This window comes from Tupaia chinensis, unplaced genomic scaffold (assembly GCF_000334495.1).
Source record: "Tupaia chinensis unplaced genomic scaffold, TupChi_1.0 Scaffold000276_2, whole genome shotgun sequence".
Lineage (NCBI taxonomy): Eukaryota > Metazoa > Chordata > Mammalia > Scandentia > Tupaiidae > Tupaia > Tupaia belangeri.
This window is the reverse complement of record NW_006159759.1, coordinates 4,745,255-4,758,168: the sequence shown is the minus strand read 5'-3', so window position 1 is coordinate 4,758,168 and position 12,914 is coordinate 4,745,255.

The window sequence follows — 12,914 nt, the reverse complement described above, 5'->3', positions numbered from 1 at the left end:
AAAATTCTGTGTCCCTGCTGGGTTTCACACGCTGATGTGAGGATGAGATAGAGTCTCAAAAGCTGACTACTGCATTATGGCCTTATCCATTTATATACCTGACCTCCCCCAAAAATGTTTTATAATTTGTCCAGTATAATTTCCTTCTCTAGTAGAAATATTTTTATTTAACATGTGCATGAGAATATTTTTTTTTAATCTACTCCCTTGTGTGCTGGAACTGTTTTGAGTGTAAAAAATATTTTAACTAGTTTCTTGACTTCATAGTAAATTCAGAGATTAGAGAGGGAGAGTATGGATTAACAAAATAGCGAGAAATTACTGGAGAGAAAAATAGGCACTCAATTATCATGATGCATGTCGACACAGAAAGGAGCCTAAGCTTTGAGCTGCAAGTTATTAATTAGCATCTACTAGACATTTTTAATAAATGCTATTAGGCATGTATACCAAAGATGAATAATACTGGAATCTGGCTTTCATAAATTTTAAATATCAGTATACATGTTAAATTGAAGTTAATATTTATGAAATATTGCCCCTCATAACATACATGTATTTCATCTGGGTGAGGGTGGTCAACCATGTTCTACTCTCTGCAACAGATTAAAGCAGGCTCATTATCTCTGGCAAGTGTTTTTCCCCTGTCCTAATACATGTTAACTGTTCTCTGTTAACTATGCCTAGACTTCTAGCTAAAGAGATGATTTAAACATCTGATTCTGGGGCTGGTAGGTCGTGTGGTGGTTAAAGGTGCTAGAGGCCATTTATAGCCAACCACAGTTCAAATCCCAGACTTGGTGGCTTGCTTTCTTGCTCTCTCTCTCTCTTTTTCCCTCTCTCTCTCTCTTTTCTCCTTCTATCTCTCTGTCTCTCTCTCTCTCACACACACACACTCAGTCCCTCTCTGGTCAAATTAAAATAAATAAATAAAGTTAAATAAAATAATTCTTTAAAAAAAAAACGTTAAAAAAATCCCACATTTATTTAAGGAAGAAATGTTCAACTTTTGCATAATTAACATTTACTTTTAACATTAACTTTTATACGATAGACCATTCTTTCAAAAAAAAAATACTACTTTTATAAACTAAGTTTGGAAGATTCAATAAATCCAGAAACCAAATAACTAAAAAGGAATTTTTCATATAAGTATATCCCAAATATTACATGGGATAGATCTGTGCCAGTGTACTCGCTATTTATCACAAATAATTATTTCATACAAATCACTTCCTTAGAAATTCCAACTTATTTTATTATATTTTATTTTATCTAGCAGTCTTATTATAAAAAATCTTAAAGTTTATATGATCCTATGAAATTAATTAAACAAAAAACTATGAGTCTATGGGCTACATAATAAAGAAATCTCTGACCTAGAAAGTATATGGTAAAAACCCAATTGCTGCTTAAGGACCTCACATACTGGCCAGGAATATTCACAAACAGCAAGTTGACTAAAACATATTGTGTCTTCTAAATGTGCTAAACAATTTGCAGAGAAAACACAGTCTGGTTTTATTTTTAATGCAACTTTCAATAAAGAATATCAAAAACATAAAGAGAAATGAGGGGAACATCTCCTGAATAGTAGAGAACTTGAAAATAAAGATGGAGTATCCTTTTTGGCATCATTGTTAATTTAGAAATACTATTACACTGTTGGGAAAGTCATAAAGTTTTTTTTTTAATGCAAAAGTCCATCATGACTTTCCTGATGACCCAATATATGTGGTATATTTGTAGTATGGCTTTTTTTGGAACTAAAGTTTAGATTCACATTGTAGAGGTGAATTTGATTATAATAATATGAACCAAATCATGGTGTCTCTTAATAGGTTTAGCAGTGTGATATTTAGCTTTAGGGCAGACAATCAGTATCTACTGCAAATTTTCTAAGTTAAAGTAAAAGACAACACATTGTCTAAGAAAATGGATTCTGGTAGGAGTGTTTAGAGATGAACTGCAGAGTAGAAAAAGGTAAAGCAAATTACTTCAATAACTGTGTTCTGAGAGAAACAGAGGGGACAATAGAAAGTTTCTTGTGTGCAATGCCATATAGTTGAAGCCAATTCCACTTGGAAATTGAGAAATAAGGGTAAATCAGAGCTATTTCCAAAACTTTCTTTGTACCTATTGCATCAAAAGAATTATAATGCCACTGACAGAAAAGAGAAATTTAATTTTGGAGAAGATAATGAGTTCTAGATCAGTTAGTATGAATATACCTAGAGAGTCATCTTGGTATTGGTGATTTTTGAGGTCTAAGCCAAAAATTTGGGGGTCTTATTTATCTTATATGTAACCAAAATAGGAAAGCAAACTTGCTCTCTGATATAGACAGCGTAGTATCGTGTTAAGAATTTAATTCAATAAAATATATAGTGATAGGTAAAATGGAAGGAAGAAAAGCCAGTGTAAAATGCCTATGCTGGGACCAGGAGATGGTATAATGGTTATGTCACTGGACTCCCACATAGGTGACTGCAGTTCGAGTCCCAGACTCAGTGGATTAAATTCATGCCAGGCGCATGTGTATGCATCCCCAAGATCCCCAGAGAAGAACGGAGAAGAAGGGATTGTGGTGTGACCATCCTCCCGGGGCAGGGTGGGGGGTGATTTCTCACTTTCTGTCTCTCTGTCTCTCTCTTTCTGGCAATTGTATGCACCTGATAGCCAAAACTTCTCATAAAACAAAACAAAACAAAAAAGATGCCTAGATGCCTATGTTAAAAGAAAAGAAACTACTGTCTGCCATGAGAGCTGAGATCTAGTCATTTCAGAGATAAGGTCATGGAGATGTTCTGCTGAGAATTTACCCCGGTAGAGTCTATGGAGAAAAACACAACACCAAACAGTTTGCAGACCACATCCTCCTATGTGCCTTTGATCGCTCAGATTGATCTTCTAGAAATTAGGAAGAAATTAATAACCCATCAGATGACTAGAAATCATCACAGGGGAACAAGAAATATGTGAAACCAAGAAAATACCTTACTCCAAAGGGAAAGATTAACTCCCCTGCATCCACAGACAGTACAATTGAACTCATGGACATGTCTGATAAAGAATTTAGAGTACTTATAATGACAAAACTAACAGAGATAGAAAAGAAGAGAGACATTGAACACCAGAAGAAAAAAAAAATAATGAGTCTCAGGAGGTGAGGAAGTTCTTGAGAGAGCTGAAAGAGGAAATAAACACCATGAAAAGACTCAAATGGAACTGTTAGAGATGAAGGCTATACAGGAAGTCAAAACCTCCTTTGAAAGTATTAAAAGAAGACTAGATCATACAGAAAATCAAATCTCAGATGTAGAAGACAGAATCACTGGACTAGTAAAATCCACCATGAAGATTGAGAAAATAGTCCCCAGAAATGAGAATAATATACGAGAAATACTAGATCCTTTAAACATCAAAACATCTGGATAATCGGTATCTCAGAAGGGGAAGAGACTAATAAGGGCATTGACAATCTATTCCATGACATCCTAGAAGAAAAATTCCCAAACCAGAGAGACATTCAAAGATCCAGATCCAAGAAATACAAAGGACTGAAAATAAGATCAACCCAAGAAGATCATCTCTGAGAAACATAGCCAGAATGACCAAAACCACAAAGACAAGATAGTCAGACTGGCAAGAAAGAAACATCAAGTTACCTACAAAGGATAACCCATCAGGCTAACAGCATACCTCTCATCAGAAATAATGCAAGCAAAGAAAGAATGGGAAAATACATTCAAAGTATTGAGTAAAAAACAATTTCAACCAAGAATACTGTACCCAGCAAGATTATACTTCACATGGGAAGAGAAGACAAGAACATTCTCAGATAAACAAAACCTGAAAGAATTTACCAACACCAGACCAACTCTCTAAGAAGTTCTGAAGGGAATGCTATTCCAGGAAGACTAAAGTCAGACACAGAGAAATAGAGTTCTAAAACAACTAAGAAAATGGCCTATTTAATGGTAGGGACAAGTCCAGAGTCAAACATTATATTCCAGAATTTAAATGGAAAGATCAGACCACAACAGTCGATAAAGTACGTAATTTTGAACTGGTGAAATATTATTTTATGACTTTTGACTAAAACATTACTGATTTTCTATACTTTGTTTTTCAGGTTAAGGAGGGTGGGAAATGGCAGAAGGTGAGAAACATATGCGCATACAAAAAACAAACAAAAAAAGATGGAAAGAGTTCTAGAAATGGGTGGTGGTAATATAATAATTATACAACAATATCACTGTGCTTCACATCACTGATCTATACACTTTTAAAATGGTCAATAAGGTGTATTTTATATGTATTTTACTATAAAAAAAATCAGGGGGCCAGCAGGTGGTGTGGTGCTTGATGGGCTAGATTCACACATGGCTGACCAAGTCCCAGACCTGGTAGCTTGCTTTCTTTCTCTTTCTGTCTGGCTGGCTCTGGTCAAGATCAAAGAATAATAATAACAATGGTAATTAAAAATAAATAAATCTTTTTAAAAATAAAAATATCAGGACAAGAAGAAAAATTAATGGACATAAACATTGAAGACAAAAGCAATAATCCTCAAGCCTTTAGAGTATCAGAGGCCTTTTAAGAAACTGAGAAAAGCTATGAAACTCTCCCCAGGAAAACATGTGGCAATATATATGAATAAAAATATTGTACATATAATCCCACTGGTTCACTGACTTGTATAAAATTTCTTGTCAATGAAGGCTCATTAGATCTCAGGTAAAGATTTCTTTTTCCAGGTCAGCTGTAGTGGACCAGCAGTAAATCAATGTTCTGCAATGTTGAGGTTACATGGGAAGGTCCCAGTTCATGTCCCAAGGTCTCCCTATACATGCTGGTAACAGGTAGGTGTGCCTGTGATCCTGGCTGGCTGAGGCTGGAAGTAGACTGAGGTGTGAATACCTTGTTGAGGATGCCTCTATTTTTCTCTCCCTCTCTCTCATGGAAGAAATAAATATAACGTTAAAAAATGAATGTCTACTCCAGAAAGTTCTGAATAATAGTAAGAACCCTGAGAAAACAGAAGCTAATAAGGCCAAGAGTAATAACGAGAAAAATATAACACTCCTCGAAGAAATGGGTTGAAGTAGAGTGTGGACATAAGCCCATAAACAAGCAGGAGAAGAAATGAAACACAGCATGGAAATTAAATATTAATATTAATAAATAAAGATATAAAGGAAAACAGCAGTCAGACAATTAGAAACAAAATTAAGTAGTCAGAGAACAAGTAAGGCAGTTGGATGAAATCAGATAAAGGTTCACAAGTACAGCAGAAACCAACTCTTGAGTTTGAAAAGCAGCTATGATTCATTCAGAAGTAAGGGTACAGTCAGATATGTAAAATCAGGTAGTACACGCATGATCTGAGTCTCAGGCCACGAAAAAAAGAAGTCTTTCTAGGTGAGGTCTTTCATTGCGGTAGAATTCATATGCTGACCTCCATAGGCAAGAAAGAAAAGTGATGCTTCAGCCTAGAACAAATGAAGTTCAGGTTAAATTTTACTCCTCAAAGATCCAGCATATCTGTGAATTTAAGATGTAATTTTCTTTGGATATACTTTGGCTCTGGGGAGATAATACTAATGAGATTATCTTCTGTCTCATAGAATATAAAGAACAAAAGGTTGTAGCAGCTTTTTTTGTGGCTGCAAAAGCAACTATGAAGATAAGAAGTGGCATGATAATGTAAAATAAAATTGAAATTACATACTGTTTGTAACAGAGAAATTATTTTATACTTTCATTAAAATGGTCACTGTATTTAAATGACTATGTATTCAAATTTAAAGTTGAAATATTCCATGAGTCAAAATAACTTTCTGATCATCTTTAGGTATCTACAACCAGTACACTCCCAAAGGCTCTGGTCCTGCTGCCACTTCTCTCTGAAGTCAAGTCCCTCAGAGGCCAGCACTTTTAAAATGGTCAATAAGGTGTATTTTATATGTATTTTACTATAAAAAAAATCAGGGGGCCAGCAGGTGGTGTGGTGCTTGATGGGCTAGATTCACACATGGCTGACCAAGTCCCAGACCTGGTAGCTTGCTTTCTTTCTCTTTCTGTCTGGCTGGCTCTGGTCAAGATCAAAGAATAATAATAACAATGGTAATTAAAAATAAATAAATCTTTTTAAAAATAAAAATATCAGGACAAGAAGAAAAATTAATGGACATAAACATTGAAGACAAAAGCAATAATCCTCAAGCCTTTAGAGTATCAGAGGCCTTTTAAGAAACTGAGAAAAGCTATGAAACTCTCCCCAGGAAAACATGTGGCAATATATATGAATAAAAATATTGTACATATAATCCCACTGGTTCACTGACTTGTATAAAATTTCTTGTCAATGAAGGCTCATTAGATCTCAGGTAAAGATTTCTTTTTCCAGGTCAGCTGTAGTGGACCAGCAGTAAATCAATGTTCTGCAATGTTGAGGTTACATGGGAAGGTCTCAGTTCATGTCCCAAGGTCTCCCTATACATGCTGGTAACAGGTAGGTGTGCCTGTGATCCTGGCTGGCTGAGGCTGGAAGTAGACTGAGGTGTGAATACCTTGTTGAGGATGCCTCTATTTTTCTCTCCCTCTCTCTCATGGAAGAAATAAATATAACGTTAAAAAATGAATGTCTACTCCAGAAAGTTCTGAATAATAGTAAGAACCCTGAGAAAACAGAAGCTAATAAGGCCAAGAGTAATAACGAGAAAAATATAACACTCCTCGAAGAAATGGGTTGAAGTAGAGTGTGGACATAAGCCCATAAACAAGCAGGAGAAGAAATGAAACACAGCATGGAAATTAAATATTAATATTAATAAATAAAGATATAAAGGAAAACAGCAGTCAGACAATTAGAAACAAAATTAAGTAGTCAGAGAACAAGTAAGGCAGTTGGATGAAATCAGATAAAGGTTCACAAGTACAGCAGAAACCAACTCTTGAGTTTGAAAAGCAGCTATGATTCATTCAGAAGTAAGGGTACAGTCAGATATGTAAAATCAGGTAGTACACGCATGATCTGAGTCTCAGGCCACGAAAAAAAGAAGTCTTTCTAGGTGAGGTCTTTCATTGCGGTAGAATTCATATGCTGACCTCCATAGGCAAGAAAGAAAAGTGATGCTTCAGCCTAGAACAAATGAAGTTCAGGTTAAATTTTACTCCTCAAAGATCCAGCATATCTGTGAATTTAAGATGTAATTTTCTTTGGATATACTTTGGCTCTGGGGAGATAATACTAATGAGATTATCTTCTGTCTCATAGAATATAAAGAACAAAAGGTTGTAGCAGCTTTTTTTGTGGCTGCAAAAGCAACTATGAAGATAAGAAGTGGCATGATAATGTAAAGTAAAATTGAAATTACATACTGTTTGTAACAGAGAAATTATTTTATACTTTCATTAAAATGGTCACTGTATTTAAATGACTATGTATTCAAATTTAAAGTTGAAATATTCCATGAGTCAAAATAACTTTCTGATCATCTTTAGGTATCTACAACTAGTACACTCCCAAAGGCTCTGGTCCTGCTGCCACTTCTCTCTGAAGTCAAGTCCCTCAGAGGCAAGTGTTATGGAAGACATGGACAACACTCTAAGGATATTTTATTAACATTTATGTTCATAGTATTCTGCCATCAATTTTCACATGGTTTATGCCATAAAGTTCTGTTAACACTTCTACAGGTAAGTATGCAAGGGGACTGGAAAAAGTTTGTACAAAAAATAGAACTGAAGGATAAGTTTATTTTGGTACAGCTTTTTTTGTAAAATGTGGTCACACCACAACCTGTTCTCCTCCATTTCTCCTTCTCATGGGGAGTTTGTATATGCATGCAAAGGCACTGTGTATTTTTAAGCCACTGAATCCAAGACTCAGAGTATGTGGCTGAACATGTGAGATCCAGCTCCAGCTCTCTTAATTACTAGGCAATGGGGTTGTCCCAATATAAAATGTTTTTTAAATTTTTCCAACTTTTTTTTTGGTGTGGATCTGAGAAATAAATTATTTTTTTATATTTACAAAGCATTACCATGCAACTGAAAAGAAAAACAATCTGTCTCCATACTTCCTGTAAATTTTTGATGTGAAAAGTACTATGTATGTGGTCATGGGAAGAAAGTAATTATTTTCTTTACAAATACTTTATGATTGAAAGAAAAATTCTGACATCTTCTATTAGACTTTCTTTTAAAATTGCTTAAACCACTTTAAGGAAGGACTTCCATCTCAGCCAATAGCAGTGTTTTAGCTACCATTCAGAAGTTTGTACTCTGCATATATTTCATTACCTGAAGTATTCACCTAAGGTGTGAGGAACAAAAAAATGACTAAAATAATGAGTTAACCCTCACTTTCCTAAAGCTAGGCATTTGCTGCTTCTATGTGGTTATGTATGGCATTGTCTGCAGAGTGCTCTGTGTGTCAAAGTCCACACAAAACTTTGTGATAGTTGCTATGGTAACTGTCTTTTAAAAAAATGAATGAATTGCAGATTAAATAGCTTGGCAAAACATATATAGATGGTTGGCACATAAACTACAGGTGCCCTGCAGCTATAGTAATTTAAACACCACTTTCTGAAACTTTTGAAAACTTCTCTTCTGAAAGGCACACTCATAATAAACACACAGTTCTGTGCCCCCCCCCCATCTTTTGAGGGTAACACATCCCCCTCAGGGAAGAATTCTCCTTGCCTCCTTCGAATGGGACACACAGGCAGAAGACAAGAAAGTTGCACAAGAGGAGTTGTCATGCCCTTCTTCTAAAACTCCAAGGGCCTCCATCTTCCATTTATCACCCCTGGGCAACATGAGAACACAGTCCCTTTGCATTTCCAAGCGCCACTTAGAAAACAAAGCAGCAGTTATGTTTCTCAGAATCAAATACCTACACAAACGATATGCAAAAATCATGTTGTTTTGGGAGTGCCTATGTATCATATTATTACTTGAAGCTTCCTAAACTGAGTTTTAACTTTTAATTGATTTCATACATTCCAGGATTGAAAATGACAGAATTGTCAGAAAACAGTGGGTATCGTTTGTTGTAATATCAAGACAGACAAACTTTCTGGAGATTCAAAAACATCCTAGCAGTACCATTCTTAGTGTTTACAGAACCAAACATTTGTGGCAATTTCCTTTATGTTTAAGTATTTCCAAGATGGGAAATACACACACACACACACACACACACACACACAAATGAGAATGGTTGTATTTTCTAGAGCTCCGTAATGGACACATGTTGTTTTTTCCATCATTTTCATTCTTGTTTTGGAACTTTATCTATACAGATATACCAACTCTCATACAAAATACACATATTATTCATTCTTTTGCCGTAACTCAACACAATGTTACTTAACAAACCTAACTCTTGTATTTCCCATGTAGACATTCTTCTATAGGAAAATTACTCAGCTGTTTCTTCTAGTAGGGTGCTGCCTTGTCTATGCCAAATTTCACACTCTCCACATTTTCTAAGATAAAAACATCTAGTGTAAAAACCCAGAGTTTTCAAGTTTCTGGGGGTCAGCAGTTTTGCTCATGACATTATTGATTCTAAATGTTACATCTAAAAATTCTGTAACTTCAAATTAGTGAAAATGAATTAAACTGAAAAGACCTACTAGTTATCTCATTTTAAAAACATAATTAATAACAGCTTTGCACTTATTACCTAATGACAGCATCTACAATTTATATTTTATACCTCCCTGATTGCTTCAACTCTTTGCCTCAAACCTACAAGATTGTTGTTAAGATTAAACGTGGTTATATATGAGATAAATCTTCTGCAACTTGTAAATTATTTAAAATTGTTAGCCACATGCTGTTAAGTGGTACAGATAAATGCTAAAGACATGTGGTAGATATGGAGATAACATGACTAAACCACTTTAGAGAACTTACAGCCACCTACAGTAATTGCAGTCAACAAACACTCTTCAGCTCTAATTTCTTCTAGGATTTGCCTTAGTTACATAGAGGGCCCTTGCCTGAGGTTGTCCCTCCAGGGCAAGCCTTCATCTGAGGAAGAAGAGAGGATATAAAGTCTATCTATTTGAGCCTAATACAGAATGCTTAGACAGATAGTACTTGTGACAGAGCTTCCACTGGGTTTGCCGAGGATTTGTCAGTTCTATATAAGAGTTTGATTTAATTGTCTACCTACTTACTGTTCTTCTTTTTTCATCCTTTACAGATGTTGATTTTTTTAAGAGATTTATTTTAATTTTATTTATTCATTCATTCACCTATTTTTTAATTTGACCAGAGAGAGAGAGAGAGAGAGAGAGAGAGAAAGCAATCCACCTGGTCCAGGGCTTGAACTGTGTTCGGCCATGTAGGAGGATTCAGCACCTTAACTATTATGCTACCTATTGGTCCCTACAGGTGTTGATTTTTCTTTTTTTCTTTTTTGGAGAGGTTTTTGCTATAGGGCACATGTGCTCGCTAGAAAGACAGAGAAAGAAAGAGACAGAAAGTGAGAAATCGCCCCCCAGGGGGCATGGCCATACCACAATCCCTTCTCCTCCATTCTCCTCTTGGGATCTTGGGCATGCATGCACATGTGCCTAGTGTGAGTTTAAGCCACCAGATCCAGGACTTGAACCGTGGTCAACTACATGGGAGTCCAGAGACATAGCTATTACACCAACTGTTGGTCTCAGGTGTTGATTTTTAACACACATTTGTACCCATCCCAGTGTTAACTTTCATAGAACCCAATCTATGACAACAGAATTGTTAGAGTTCATAGAACTCACAGACCCAAAGAAAAAGCAATAATCTGTCTTTAGTTAAAGATCATCATGACACTAACAGTACAATTAGTTTTTGTTGAATGAGTGAATCTTAACTTCTGATCCCACAGAACTAAATAAATAAAATTTTAAAAGATGACTATGATGTGATTAATACACATAATAGTGATGTTATACATCTTAGAGAGACATTATTCTTTGTACTTTCACATGCTAAAATTCAATTGTGTTTCTCTTCAGAAGATCTATGTCCCATGAAAGGAGTGTCATGAAATCTGAATTGTTCTGTATTAGTGATTATTTCCATTTTATCATCTTATATATTAACACACTGATAAAGGTGTCTAATTTTTGTAGTGAATCTTTCCAGCATAATTATTATTTTATGTAATTTCAGTTGTAGCCATCTTATAAAAACATTAACATGTTGCAAGTATTTTTGAAATCCCTAGATAAAAGTATCTAACCATATATTTGTGCTCCAAATATATTGTCATTATATACTTATAAGCAAGAGCTTAAGAAAATAATTTCCAAAATGGTCAGTGTTGATATAGATTTAATATATACTAATATTCCTGAAGTTGTGTCAGCTGTGAAAAATGGGTCACTGGTCCTGTGGTTTGAAATGGAATGTCTACACCTCTTTTAGACAGATGAATCACTTGTAAGGTGTTCGGGTTGTTCAGATAACTTTACAAAAAAAAAAAAAAAAGGAAAGAAAAAAGAAGACATGGAGATATATTTACAGTTTCCTCTTTTTCATGCATTCTTATTCCCAGGCTGAACCATCCCATCGAAGCCAAAAGTTGGCAGTTCAGTGTTATTTTTGTCTACTATTTTCATATGCCCTGTTTAAAACAAATGTCCTTAATTGACTTGTGATAGTAGCAAATCGACTCTAGAATGTCAGGAATGTCTGGGAACAGATGGCTGTGTGGATCCCATTCCTCCTAGGACTCACTCAGAGTTACAGCTGTCCAGGGTTACGTGTAATGTTTGCAGTCTTATTTTTCTGTTAGCTGGCTATTTCGATGATGAATATGTGTGCAGATAACCCTTCTCCTTCGAGAAGTCTATCCCTTTTGCATGTCTTCTATTTTGAATGCATGGCACTCTCTACATTCATGGAATACCAATAGGTTTTATTTAAAAGGTGACCGCATAAAAATATTCAAAATGCCTCAATTGGTGATTGCACTCTTTTTGTCTATCCAATTTGGACCTGATACGCAGAGGTAAAGGCAGTACAATAATGTACAAGGATTAAAAAATGTCCTCTTATACTCCAGGTGACTTTATTCTTTTTCTTTTCAAAATAATGTATGAAACTTCTGGCGACCCTTGCTTGGAGAATAAACAAGTAATTTTATACAAACAAAATTATAGAGTATATATGTCTTAGTGGTATTTTGAGAAGCTATTTATGTCTTTAAAATTGAGACTAAATAAACATGTTGCTATCTTTATCTTCTCTATAAATATATATCTATGAAACAAAAAATGAAATTCAAACATGTTTCTAAAATACTGATAGAAAACTTAAAATTGAACAAATTACATGTAATTTTAAAAATTGTGTGTTTTCTGTAGATTATATAACTGAATATTTCTGTTGTACACAAATAAAACTTACATTGTATGTATATAGTATAAATGTACAAAAAATAATAGCATAGGGGAAGAACATGCCCTGTGTCATTTTCTCTTAAGTTTGGGTTCTTTTCGCAAGAACTTTATATACAAATATTGCTGATTAATTTTTTTTTTACAAATCCTAACTTGAATATCTTATCTATAAAGAATGTTTACTTAATTAACTATTGAGCGAGATTTTTATCCTGCCAAAATTTCATAAAATGAGTCTCATTATATTTGCTTCTTTTATTCTCCTAGTAGTCTAAGAAAAATACTAGTGAAAAGAGATACATATCTCAGGGCCAGCACAGGGCATAGCCATTACATCACTGGACTCTCACATGGTCAACTGTGGTTCAAGTCCTGGACCTGGTGGCTTGAAACTCAGGCCAGGTATATGCATGCACAAGATCCCAGGAGGAGAATGGAGGAGCAGGGATTGTGGCATGGCCATTTCTCCCCCTGGGGGGGGGGGGGTTCTCTCTT